Below are 13,426 nucleotides of genomic sequence, written 5' to 3'. Positions count from 1 at the left end.
AACTTGGACAATAGTGACAATCACTAAGGACATTTACATGAGAGCTGAATTCAAGTTTACGAATTCCTAAAGCTAGAACTGGAACTAGTCTTCCATCTCCAACATTCAGAAACCTTTCTCCTTCTTCAAACCTCTTACTGACTTGTAGCCCCTGCAACGAATTGCAAATATTAAAAGGACTACCGGTATCCAATACTCAGGTCGAATTATCACAAATAGAAAAATTGCAAGGTGTTATCATATAAGTACCTTGATTGGCAATTGATTGCCTACTTTTCTTAGGCTGGTTCGGATCGAGGGATGCAATGTAAAGAGGACAGTTCATCTTCCAATGTCCTTGCTTCTTGCAGAAGAAGCACTCCATCTTTCTCTGATCAGCCTTTTTATTCTTTTTTTGACTAGGTTGAGCATGGCGCACCTGTTTCTTTTGTATTTTATTTTTCTTTTTTTCTTTCTTAAAAGGGCGACCCTTGGATGAACCTCTCACTAAGTTCACCGTTTTCTTAAGAAGTTGGTGATCATTCTCAAACGTCTGTAGTAACCCCAACAATTGGTGATAATTCACTACAGATTTCGTCATACGAAAATAAGTGAGAAAAGAACGGTATGATCCAGGCAATGAGTTTAGTATGGCATCCTTTCCCAATTGATCATGAAGGGAAAAGCCAAGAGAGCTTAGACGCTCGATTAACTCAATCATGTACAGTACATGATCAGTTACCGAGGTTTTATCTTTCATTTGGACGTTGAAGATGGCACAACTAGTTTTGTGCCTCTCAATGTCGTCAGGAACGCCGAATGATTCATTCAACACTTGAATGATATCTTCCGTCTGCGTATTCTCAAAACGCCTACTAAACTCATCACTCATTGCTGCCAACATGATGCATCGAACGGTGATTCGGTCACTGAGCCACTTCTGATAAGTATCTCTGGCCAATCTTGATGCCTTAGCAGCGGGCTGCTCAGGTGCTTGATCCGTTATCACATAAAGGATCCTCTCATGCTCTACCACTATTTCAGTTTCCTATGCCAATTATTGAAATTTGGACCAGTCAACTTGTCATTATCCAATAATTAGCAAAGTGACAAATTAGTGGCCATTTCTGCATAAAAAAAAAAATTTGGCTATTAGTATATGAATTGACTAAACTCAATAGACTTGGACTTTAGTCTAAAGGTACTTCCACTATTTTATACAAATTGGTAGCCTCTACCTCTAATTCGAAAAATTACTCCTAATTCTTTAGCGGGCACTAGAATCCAATAGATCGCATATAGGCCCGAGTGTGGCTTGGCCAACCCATATGCCCCTATTGGTAGATTCTTAATCAATTGCTTCATCAAAAAAATTCTAGTGATGATTTTGACCTAGGTTTTTCGGTAGGCGTGTGGCGCCTCCACCGAATACCCTAATCAGGTCCAACCATTAAATGATAGTGTTAAGTCTAATCAACTAATAGATGACCAAGCCCGAGTGTGGCTCGGCTCACCTGACCGCCTATTGAAGGTACACTTAACTCATCATATATTGAATAATAATTCCAATGCGTGATAAGTACCAGGCATGTAGCGCCTCCAATAATTATCAAAATATTGGACCCATTATCATCCAACTTAATGGGAAGCTATGACCTAGTTATCCCCATAACCATTTCATTTTAAGGACCTAATAATTTTAGAGGATTTCATAATTAGGATAGATGAGAAGATCCGGTTAGTCTAATTTCTTAAACTGACTTCACCAAATCAGATTAGACTGAAACCGGTTAAGAAGACACCTAAATAAGTCATACTGATTTTTCTTAAAGCATGGGCTAACTCGAATCATTAAGTGATCCAATCAAAATATGATTGACCATGTCGGCCAGATAAGTGAGATCGGTGAAAGGGATATGCCATTAACTCGACAAAGACGAATTAGTGCGAATAGCTCCCAATTAAAAACCACCGATCGAGTCTGCCAAACTTACCTTAGACACCGATTGGTTAATCAATTTTGATTTGATTACTCAAATGACTCGGGCTACACCACTGAGCCTAAATCAAGTTCCATCTTGGTCTAATCAAAGACATGGACTTGATCCATCTACAACTATTGTAAATTGACCTAGAATTTTCTTGACCTAATCTAGTTACTATTTAATTAGATTTGATCAATTAATTCTATTAGTCAATGTATGATTCTAACCTTAGGTCTAACCCAATCCTAAGAACTTGATTCAAGCTAACCCATATGCCCAAAGAATTATGCAATGTCAATTAATTGAGCTACAATTCTATTTCATAACACTTAATTTTTAATTAAGTTTAGACTTATGAAAGTTTTGAATTGCATATTTCTTTTTAACTACATATTAGTTTCAATCTTTCAGTTCTTAAAACATATTTTTAGATCTGAATTTTTGTAATTAATCACATGTAATCAGATTTAATTCATGTTTAAGTCATTATATTTTATGTTCATGCATCACATATACATAACAACATGAATTAATACAAACAACATATATCTTATATATTTATTTTTTTCACTTTTATTTTCAGATCTGATTTGTTCATTAAAATCAGAGATCATATGAATCATAAACTTTATTTAGATCTAATCTAAATAATATTATGATTTCAGATTTATTCATGTTACTAATCCTAACACAAACATGCATCATATGCATCCAAAATTTCAGATCTACTTAATCATGCATAATCAGCAATTAAATCAATCATAAAAATACTTTAGATCTAATCTAAACATGTTAATGATTTCAGATTTAATTTTAAAAATTAAAACATAAAAGTTTAAACATGAACCTGACTCTAATACCACTGAAAGTGCATCCTAGGTTCTTCGATTTTTAGCATGCTGATTTTTTTTTCTTTTTTGAAAATCATGGTTGAACCTGATCGGGTTGCCTACGTATTCCTTCACAAGGGGGATCAAGCCACACGTAGTTCTTTTTAAGTTTCAAAAATGTAGCGGAAAAATGAATCAAATAATTTAATTCATGAATGCTTACAAGATCAAATCTAGAAATCAGCACATTAAGAACACATTGGATTATACCGGAATCGTTTAAACAATTATGCTAAAACTTTTATGCATGATTAACTATCAGATCTGAAACTTAAGAACTCTATTCCAATTAATCTCTGAATATCCATCGAATGGATTCTGGAGATATCTCCGTGAGGAACCCCAAAAGAGGGTAAAACCTCGGATAATCAGACCTAGACCTTGACACCATAATAAATGATTAATGCTAGATTAATACTTTTTATGATGGATGAAAGTTGTGGATCTGATTCTTGACTTCACAGCCATGCACATGAATGGCCTCTATGAGAAGTACACGCGAAGCCCTGAAGGATCTTCTTCCGCAACAGTGCTAGCAGTTGCTGAACACTTGAAAGCTGAAATCTGCTCGCCGGGATTCAATCAACTCTTGATCAATCGTCTTGAAGCAGATGGAGATGAGATTTGTAAGAAAAGTAGAGGTCTCAGATATGATATTGAATCTTTTAGATATTCACCTTGAAACTCTATCTAAAATGGAGAAGAAGAGGAGGAGGAGGCATGTGAGGAAGAAGGTTGCAATGGATGTATTTTCGGTGCCCATGTTTGACCTCTTTTAATGGCCTCCGAATTTCCATTCAAAATTCAAAATTTATCTTCAGAAAACCTTCTTAGTTGGGGCATGCAAAGGAATAGGAACAACCCAAATCAGATCTCAACCAAGAGGGGAGGAATTTGAAATCCATGCAGCAGAATTTTCCTTCCTCTTCTTGCATATATTTCATTTGAAATTTGAATTTATATAATTCAGAGGTTCACACACCAGCTAGGGAAGTTATTTGATGTATGAAATCATTTAATATATTGCTTAATGTTTGAATTCAAATTCAAACAACAAACAATGTCGCTATGTGTCAAGCAATGGGTCCATGCGCCATGGAATAATTTTGATTTATTTAAAATTCATGAAATCCAATTCCATGTCACCACTAATTGCCACATCATCTAAGCCTAATCCTCTTTGGTTGCACCTAATCAAATTTGGTCAAATCCAGATTAAAACAAAGCAATTTGGTTGAACCCAATCTAATCAGGTCAGACCCTGATTGAGCTCAAATTGAATCCAATTCAATTTTTGGTTCATCCAGACTCAATCAAATTGCATTAATTACTTTGTGTTGGACCTAATCCAATTAGGTCAATCCCCAATTAAGCACAAATTAATTTAAAATTAATTTGATCAGCTTAAGTCCTTTTTGGTTCCGACTTAATCCAATGAGGTCAAAATCCTGATTGAGCCCAAAGTTGAATCCAATTCAATTTGGCTCATCCTTAGCACAATTACTCAATCAAATTAAGTTTATTAGTAATTTAATTACTAATTAATTCTTCAATAATTACTTTAATTATTTTATAAGATAATTTGTCAATCAAATTGATTAAATTATCCTGAATGATTCTTAATCATTCATCAGCCTTCTTGATCAATCAGGAATCTTCTATGCGTGTGACCACATAGGTTCGAACATAGGCCGGTAGTATAGGAATGACTTCCTACACTAATCGATGTAACCATCTAGCAATGGTACCCGATGTTCGGATAGGCCGAATATATGCGAAGCAAATATTCTGGACCCTGTACTATGGTTACTGTATAATTCAATCCCTTTGACTCCTAATGTCAGGATGACTTAGAGCTTACTGTCAACCCTATAATTAGTACATCCATTATGTGATTAACTTTAGATATCTCGTGACTCCTCACTGGAATTATCCTGGCCAAGGTTTTGCTAAATTAATCACAAGACATTATCTTCTATTTTCAGGAGGGATTAATTCCATCTTGACTCACAACTGACTATGCAAGTACTTGACTACACCTAGTGACCTTCCGTCACTGAATTAGAAATTCAGATAGTTCGGTACCAAAGTACAGTGAGTTGCTTGCTAGTCACATGTTGCGGTCTCAGGTCAGAGGGCCAAACTTATACCCATATCCACTCGGAACATCTCTCGACAGTAGAGCGTTCCGAAATTGGTCACGTTTAGTGAAATATACTCCTACACTTAACCTGTGTGGCATACCAGTGTCTCCACACTCCTTGATTAAGGGGACAACCAACGTATATGTCACACAACAACCTAATCTCGATAATGCTATCGTCCTAGTAACAACATATCTTTTGGTCGCGAACAAGTTTAAGGACTCAAAGATAAATCCTCCTTTATCATAACATAAGTCCTAAGGACTTCATCATATAAGAGTTCATTTGAAGATGAAATGATGAATAATGCCAAATAACACTTTATTAATTTGTCAATTCATTTACAAAATTCAATCATCAAAATGCCGACGATTGACATTTAGGATACAAATTTCAACAACTTCTTGAACTATTCTTAGCGATCATGATGCTTTGTTTACTAGCAATTTTTGGAAGGAATTCTTTAAGTTGGAAGGAACGCAATTTAAGATGCCATCCGCCTATCATCCTAACATTGATGGTTAGACGGAACTGGTGAATCAGAGCCTTCAGCAATACCTCGCTGCCTATCAAGTCAAACACCAAAGCAATGGAGTTGTATCTACCTTAGGTGAAATTTTGGTACTACCATGTTCCACCGTGCATTGGGCTCCCTTTGTTTCAAGCTTTGTATGGAAGACCCCCACCAGTAATCACTCGTTATTTACCGGACAATGCACTTGTGCAAGAAGTGGATAAGGAGCTATGTGATCGGGATGAGTTGCTAAGAGGTTTAAAGCAGAATTTAGAAACAGCTAGGAATCGAATGAAGCAACAAGCGGATGCTCATCACTGTGATGATTCTTTTGAGGTGAATGATTGGGTCTTTCTCAAGTTGCAGCCATTCAGACAATAGTCAGTGTTCAAGCGAGCTAACCAAAAGCTTGCTAATAAATACTTCGGACCTCATCAGGTGATTGAGAAGATAGGTGTTGTAGCTTACAAACTGGAGCTACCAGAGCACTCTAAGGTTCACTCGGTATTCCACATCTCATGCCTTAAGCAATTCATAGGAATGGGAGAGCCTCACAGTGCACTACGCCTCCAATTTTTTTAAAAAAGGTTATCTTATGCTTGAGCCAATAGCTGTCAAAGACTTTCGCTGGGTGAAACAAGGTAACAAGGTGATAACCGAAATGTTAGTTCAGTGGAAGCATCTGCCTGACGAAGAAGCCACCTGAGAGTCAACCAAGTTGATGCAAAATCAATTTCCAGATTTCGACCTTGAGAGCAAGGTTGAAGTTCTACGGGCAGCATGTGATGGATCTCGAACAGTTAGGAAACGGAACCTACGATATTTTACTATGCTAGCTGTAGAAGTAGGAGGACCAGTTCAAAAGATAATAGAAGTGGAGGTTGGAGCTAATTCTAAGGGAGTTTAGTTGATTATGTGAACGCTGCTTGAGTTTAGGAAGGGAGTTTGATGAGTTTTTTGAGTCTGTTTAGGAGTCGAAGTAGCCATTAGGCTTACTTATTGTAAATAAGTCTTTGGACAGTAGGATAGGGATTGAATTTGATTGTAATTGTGGTTTTGTCTCTAGCCCAAATTAGAGAATTCTATTGCATTTTAGTATTTCAACTTGAGTCAGTTGTTGGGTTCCAACATTCCACCATAGGAATGATCCACTCAGTTCCTATTTTTTATCCCCTATTCAAAGAAACCTAGATCACTCCTATTTTGTTCCCTCCCCACTGTAGCCATGTTTCCGGCATCCTTGCTGGTCTCATTGTCCTCCCAACAACTGATTTAAGTTTATTTTCTTGCTCAATCGACAACTAATTGAGCTCTGAACTAATGCCCTATTATATGCTTCTTCCATTTGGCCACTCAATTCAATCGGTCATCGTCACCGCCATCCCAACCTCATGGCCTATGGTTCCTCTCTCCCTCTCAGGTGCTTGAGGTTGGTTGGGCAGGCCATTGCCTACCATGTGATAGTGCCACAAACTAGAAAAGAGACACCCTGATCCCTTTTCCATTGTTTTCTCTCTATTTCCCTTCATTTTTCTTCCATTTCATCTCCAACTTTTGATTTTTGTTTCTCATCAGACCTCGATAGATTGGGCAATTAATGGCTTGGATCATGTTTCCTAGTTGAGATCAAACCCATGCCCAATCATAGATCTTTATCTTTATCTAACCTCAACAAATCGAGCAATCAATGATCTTGATCATATTGTTCATCCTCTGATCAGAACCCACCCCTGATCTTGCTAGTTACCACTCAGATCTAATCAAACTTGGGACATCGAGCACTGCCCGGACTAGACTTGTCCTTTGTTCCCTTATGATCTATTTATTTTTCCTAATTCATTGGTATCAATGTTGTAGGGGCACAATCATCTAGATAGAAAATTATCTTGCGAAGGCTCTACATGCGAACCTCATATTTCAGTAAAATTCTGATTTTCCTCATTTAACTAATCCTTCGATAAACTAATTTGAATTAGTTGATGCTATGGAAAAATGTAAGATTTTTGGAGTAAATTCTATCGAATGTTTGGATACCTTAATTAGGATAGTTATTGATATCAAATTATTGACAATGATTAGGGGAATACTTGGGATTGATACACGCTTTATTGGGTTTGTTGTGGGCTTAGGTAAGAATTTTCCTACATGTTCAACTTTAACTTAAATCATTATATATGAGCATATTTTGTTCAAGTTATTCTTTATTCATGTATTACAAGAAGATAATGTTAGAAACCCCACCCATGCCGCAGAAAATTTAAAAAAATTCAGATGCAGCGGAAGAGGCATGCGCGAGATCAACCGTTCATCGCATGAACGTTGTTCAAAAACCGTTCGTAGATAGATAAGGATTAAAACTTTTAGAACCTTTAGGAAGATCAGATCTTCACCTTGTGCGGGTAGATGATCACCGCAAACTGATGATCGTGGTTTTGGATGAAGGTTCGCTTGAAGCCGTTCAAGTGCCCAGCCTCTACGGGTATCCACACGAAGCAGGAACCGATCCAAGCTTTCTATCTCCCCGGGGTGCTAGCTCCCTTGCAGAGATAACTTTTGATGGCTGATGTCCTCCCTTTTAATCAACCCTTGATTGTGCTTGGGAGGAGGAAGAAGAAGGATGAAGATAGGAAGAAGATCAAAGCCCCTGCAGCCTTCTTTCTTTTCCTTGCGTTGGAAGGAAGAAGGGAGGATGAAGAGGCCACCTTTCTTTTTCTTCCTTTGCTTGCGGCTGAACCAAGGAAAGGGGAGGAGAGGGGGCCATGAATTGGAGAGGGAGAGGGCTTCAATGATGCCCTAGGTCAGCCCCCACGCCTCCTCTTAAATAGCATGTGGAGCTCCTACTTTGTAGGAGCTCCTTGATAAACTTCCAAGAGGGGCGCCGACCCCTCTTCTTTGCCGCACCAAGCAAGGAAAAGGAGGAGGGGCGTGTGCCCCTCCTTCATGGTTAACCTAATCCTCCTTTAAGGAGGATTAGGAAGGTCACTCATGGTTAGGTCCTAATCTAATTAGGCTTGGACCAAGGGTGAACCAATTTGGGTTTAATCTAGGTAAGTCCTAATCCAATTAGAACTTAATGAACCATGACTCAATTGACCCCTTCAATCCTAATCCAATTAGGAGTCTTGTTGATTCATTAGATTAATAATTAATTAGGACTTAAGAAATCCTAATCCAATTAGGACTTATTTAATTTTGGTCCTAATCCAATTAAGACTCTAATTTGAATCCGAAGTCCTAATCCGATTAGGACTCTAGGAATCCTATTCCAAGTAGGAATTCAATTTTAATTCAAAACTCCTAATCTCATTAGGATTGTAGGAATCCTACTCCAAGTAGGAATCCCAGTCCTACTCCAACTAGGATTCCCAGTCCTAATCCAATTAGGACTTTAGGAATCCTACTCGAAGTAGGTTTTGTGTTTAAGTCCAATTAATTAATTCCATTGTTCCTTCTTCAACTGATTATCAATCGAATTGATTACTTGTGATTCCTAATCACGATTCAACCATCGGATCGGTCAGTACTTCTAATGTGTGTGACCCCATAGGTTCTATTCTGACTGGTAGTGAGATATAATGTGATCTCTATCACAATACCATTGAAAACTCCTTTCAATGGGTTGGAACGATTCCAACTCTACTCATCAGGGTTTATCGATCATCGAGATAATCCCTATGAGTCCCACCATCCACCAGTGACACCTAGTAGCATGTAATATCTACCCAGCAGAATAGATTGATGAACCTCTAGGTGCAGTTATCGTGTGATACAGTCCTACTATCGTGGATCTCTACAGGACGGAGATATGGACAACTCGTCAAACCCCATCGTCTGTCATATGTCAAGATTTATTTGACTTAAGTTCGAGAGCGGAGAACTCTTTCTCCACTGTGCAATCTGCCCCGGCCGAGGTCTTACGAACTCAGTCTTATAAATCACATAGGATCTTTCCTTATCTATCAAGATCGATAGATTCCTTATAGGTGCATATCCTACTCCTACAGTGAACCTACTGCAGCCAATCTACTCTGCATGGACCCATATGGCTAGAGACCATGTATATGTGTAGTCAAACTACAATAACCTCACTGTGAGTAGCCGAAGCATCATCAAGCAAGTCACTGACGAGTGGATAGACATCTAAGTGACTTCTTGTCTTGGTCACGCTCAGTACCCTTGTTCTTAACAAGCACCTGCACTATTACTTTAGTGTCGCCACACTGTGGACTCGAGTCTCGTCCATCCATAAGGAAAGCAATGTGTGCACTGATCGGATCGATCACCATCCTTATGATGATCCATTGATCAGGAGCATTCAGAAATTAATCACCAATGATGCATGGCTCAAATTCTTAACTCTTAAGAATACGCATCATCATCTTATTAATTCTTGGACGATTTATAGACACATAAACAATATGGAATAAAAAGATGCCTTTTATTTATTCAATAATAAATAGTCAAGTATAAAATTATGTTCCTAGAATTAACAATGTGTCAGTCAGATTGGCTTCTAGGGCATACATCTAACAATCTTCTACTTGCACTAAAGCCAATTGGTCATATATCTTAGGCCCATCTTCTCAAGGTGGGCTTTAGTCTTTTGCTGACTCAGCTGCTTAGTGAATGGGTCTGCCACGTTGTCCGCGGGGTCTACTCTCTGCACCTCGACATACTTCTTCTCAACATAGTCGCGTATGAGGTGGAAGCGCCGCTCTATGTGCTTGGACTTCTGATGAGACCTTGGCTCCTTAGCAAGAGCTACGGCGCCATTATTATCGCAGTAGAGTGTTATGGCATCTGATGTCATCACGTCCAACTCTGCAATGAATTTCTTGAACCAGAAACTTTCTTTAGCAGCTTCAGAGGCGGCGATGTATTCAGCTTCCATAGTAAAATCAGCAATGATCGGTTGTTTAGAACTTTTCCAATTCACCGTACCACCATTGCACAAGAACACATATCCAGATGTTGACTTCCTATCATCGACATCAGTCATGAAGTCTGAATCTATGTATCCTTCCACCTTTAACTCTGATGATCCTCCAAAAACCAAGAATAAATCTTTAGTTCTTCTCAAGTACTTAAGAATATTCTTTACAGCTGTCCAGTGTTCTTCACTGGATTCGACTGATATCTGCTTGTGACACTCACAGCAAGGGCTATATCAGGTCGTGTACATAGCATGGCATACATGAGGCTCCCTATTGCCGATGCATAGGGGATCTTGCTCATGCGTTGAATCTCTTCAGATGTGTTGGGGCACATCTTCTTGGAGAGATGAATTCCATGCCTTAGGGGTAAGAGACCCCTTTTAGAGTTTTCCATGCTGAACCTTTTCAGCACTTTCTCTATGTACATCTTCTGTGATAGGCCAAGCATCCTTTTAGATCTATCTCTATAGACCTTTATTCCCAAAATATAGGATGCTTCCCCAAGGTCTTTCATGGAGAACTCTTTTTACAACCAGACCTTGACCAAGGTTAGCATGGGAATATCATTTTCTATCAGGAGGATGTCGTCCATGTACAGTACGAGAAATACGACAGCACTCCCACTAACCTTTTTGTAAACACACGGTTCCTCTTCGTTTTTGATGAAATCAAATGTTTTGATTGCGTCATCGAAACGAGTGTTCCAACTCCGAGATGCTTGCTTTAGTCTATAGATGGACCTTTGTAGCTTGCAGACCTTGTGATCTCCATCACTGGAAGTGAAACCCAAAGGCTGTTCCATATAGATATCTTCATCAAGATATCCATTTAGAAAAGCAGTTTTTACATCCATCTGCCAGATTTCATAATCATGAAATGCTGCAATGGCAAGCAATGTTTGGATGGATTTTAGCATGGCTAAAGGTGAAAAGGTCTCCCGATAGTCAATGCCTTCGCGTTGACTATACCCTTTCGCCACTAGCTTTGCTTTATAGGTCTCTACCTTTCCATCCGTACCTATTTTTCTTTTGTAGATCCATTTGCATTCAATAGGTACAATACCTTCTGGTGGATCTACTAGGGTCCAGACTTGGTTGGAATGCATGGAGTCTAACTCTGACTTCATAGCTTCCAGCCATTTCTCGGAATCGATATCAGATATCGTCTCGTTGTAGGTTTTGGGATCCTGTATGTGATCCCTATCTCCCACTAGGAACATTTTCTCGGTATCCTCTTCTAGTATACCTAAGTATCTATCGGGAGGATGGGAGACCCTATTAGATCTACGAGGTGGAGGAGGGACAACATGTACTGGCTCTGTATGAATGGGTTCTATAGGATCCATGACTCGTTGCTTTTCAGAGACTTTCTCTTCAAGCTCAATTTTCCTCCCACTGCCTCTATCAAGGATAAACTAGTTTTCCAAGAAGATGGCATGACGGCTCACAAACACATTGTGATCCTCTGAGATGTAAAAATGGTATCCTAATGACTCTTTAGGATATCCTATAAAACGAGCACTTATGGTCCTAGCCTCTAGTTTGTCCGTCTGTAGTCTTTTGACGTGGGCCGGACATCCCCAAATCTTGAGATGACCAAGACTTGGTTTCTTACCATGCCATATCTCATACGGTGTGGTAGGAACGGATTTAGAGGGAACTCTATTCAGTAGATATACTGCGGTAAGTAAGGCATCTCCCCAAAGAAACATTGGTAGATCAGTGAAGCTCATCATGGACCGAACCATATCCAATAGAGTGCGATTTCTTCTCTCTGACACCCCGTTGAGTTGAGGTGTACCCGAAGAAGTCCATTGTGAGACTATGCCATTGTCCTTGAGATAGTCCCGAAATTCTCCACTAAGGTATTCTCCTCCTCGATCTGATCGAAGAGCCTTAAGAGGTTTTCCAGTTTGTTTTTCTACTTCATTTCTGAACTCTTTGAACTTTTCAAAAGATTCAGATTTGTGTCTCATAAGATACACATACCCATACCGTGAATAATCATCGGTAAGGTAATGAAGTACGAATAACGTTCCCTGGCTAGCACATCGAATGGGCCACATACATCTGTATGTACTAGGGTAAGTATTTCAGTGGTCCTCTCCCCATGTCCTACAAAGGGCAATCTAGCCATTTTTCCTTGAAGACAGGACTCGCAAACTGGATATGACTCGGAAGTCAATGAGCCGAGAAGCCCATCTTTATCTATTTTGTTCATTCTGTCCTCTCCAATATGGCCAAGCCTGAGGTGCCACAAATATTTTTGGTTTATCTCATTCCTGAATCTCTTGGATCCTTTGGCACTCACTTCTTGCTCAGACACATTTACCGATACATCCATATGCAAATGATAGAGACTGTCAATCATAAAACCACGTGCGACTATTTTATTTCTGAAATAAATAGAACAACAGTCTTTGTCAAATGTAAAAACATGACCTTCCTGTGCTAGACATGAAACAGAAATCAAATTTCTGCTAGCAGCAGGTACATAATAGCAGTCTCTAAGTAATAACTAAAATCAGACAGTAGCCGCAGATGGTAGGTGCCCACAGCCACAGCAGCAACTTTTGCCCCGTTGCCAACCCGAAGGGTTACCGCACCTTCCGCCAGCCTTCTACTTTCCTTTAGACCCTGCATAGTAGTGCACAAATGAGCACTAGAACCAGAATCTATAACCCAACTAGAAGTAGAAGAAATCGTTAGATTAGTTTCAATTATGAGCAAGTCTATACCTTCTGAAGGTGCGTCACCTTTCTTGTTCTTCAGGCTCTCGAGGTATGAAGGACAGTTTCTCTTCCAATGGCCGTCGACATTGCAGTGGAAACATTTTTCTTTGTCATTAGCCTTTTTCTTTTGAACTTCCTTCTTTGGCTTCTTGTCTTTCTTTTGCTTCTTAGCAGGCTTCTTTTTCTTCCAAGTAGACTTTCTCTTGGAACCAGAAGTCAACTCAGCAGCAAGAACATTGCCCCTTGAAC

Source organism: Phoenix dactylifera, chromosome 13 (genome assembly GCF_051530095.1).
Source record: "Phoenix dactylifera cultivar Ajwa chromosome 13, Ajwa_hap1_PhDact_Kaust_v1.1, whole genome shotgun sequence".
Lineage (NCBI taxonomy): Eukaryota > Viridiplantae > Streptophyta > Magnoliopsida > Arecales > Arecaceae > Phoenix > Phoenix dactylifera.
Note: the sequence above shows the minus strand (reverse complement) of the source record.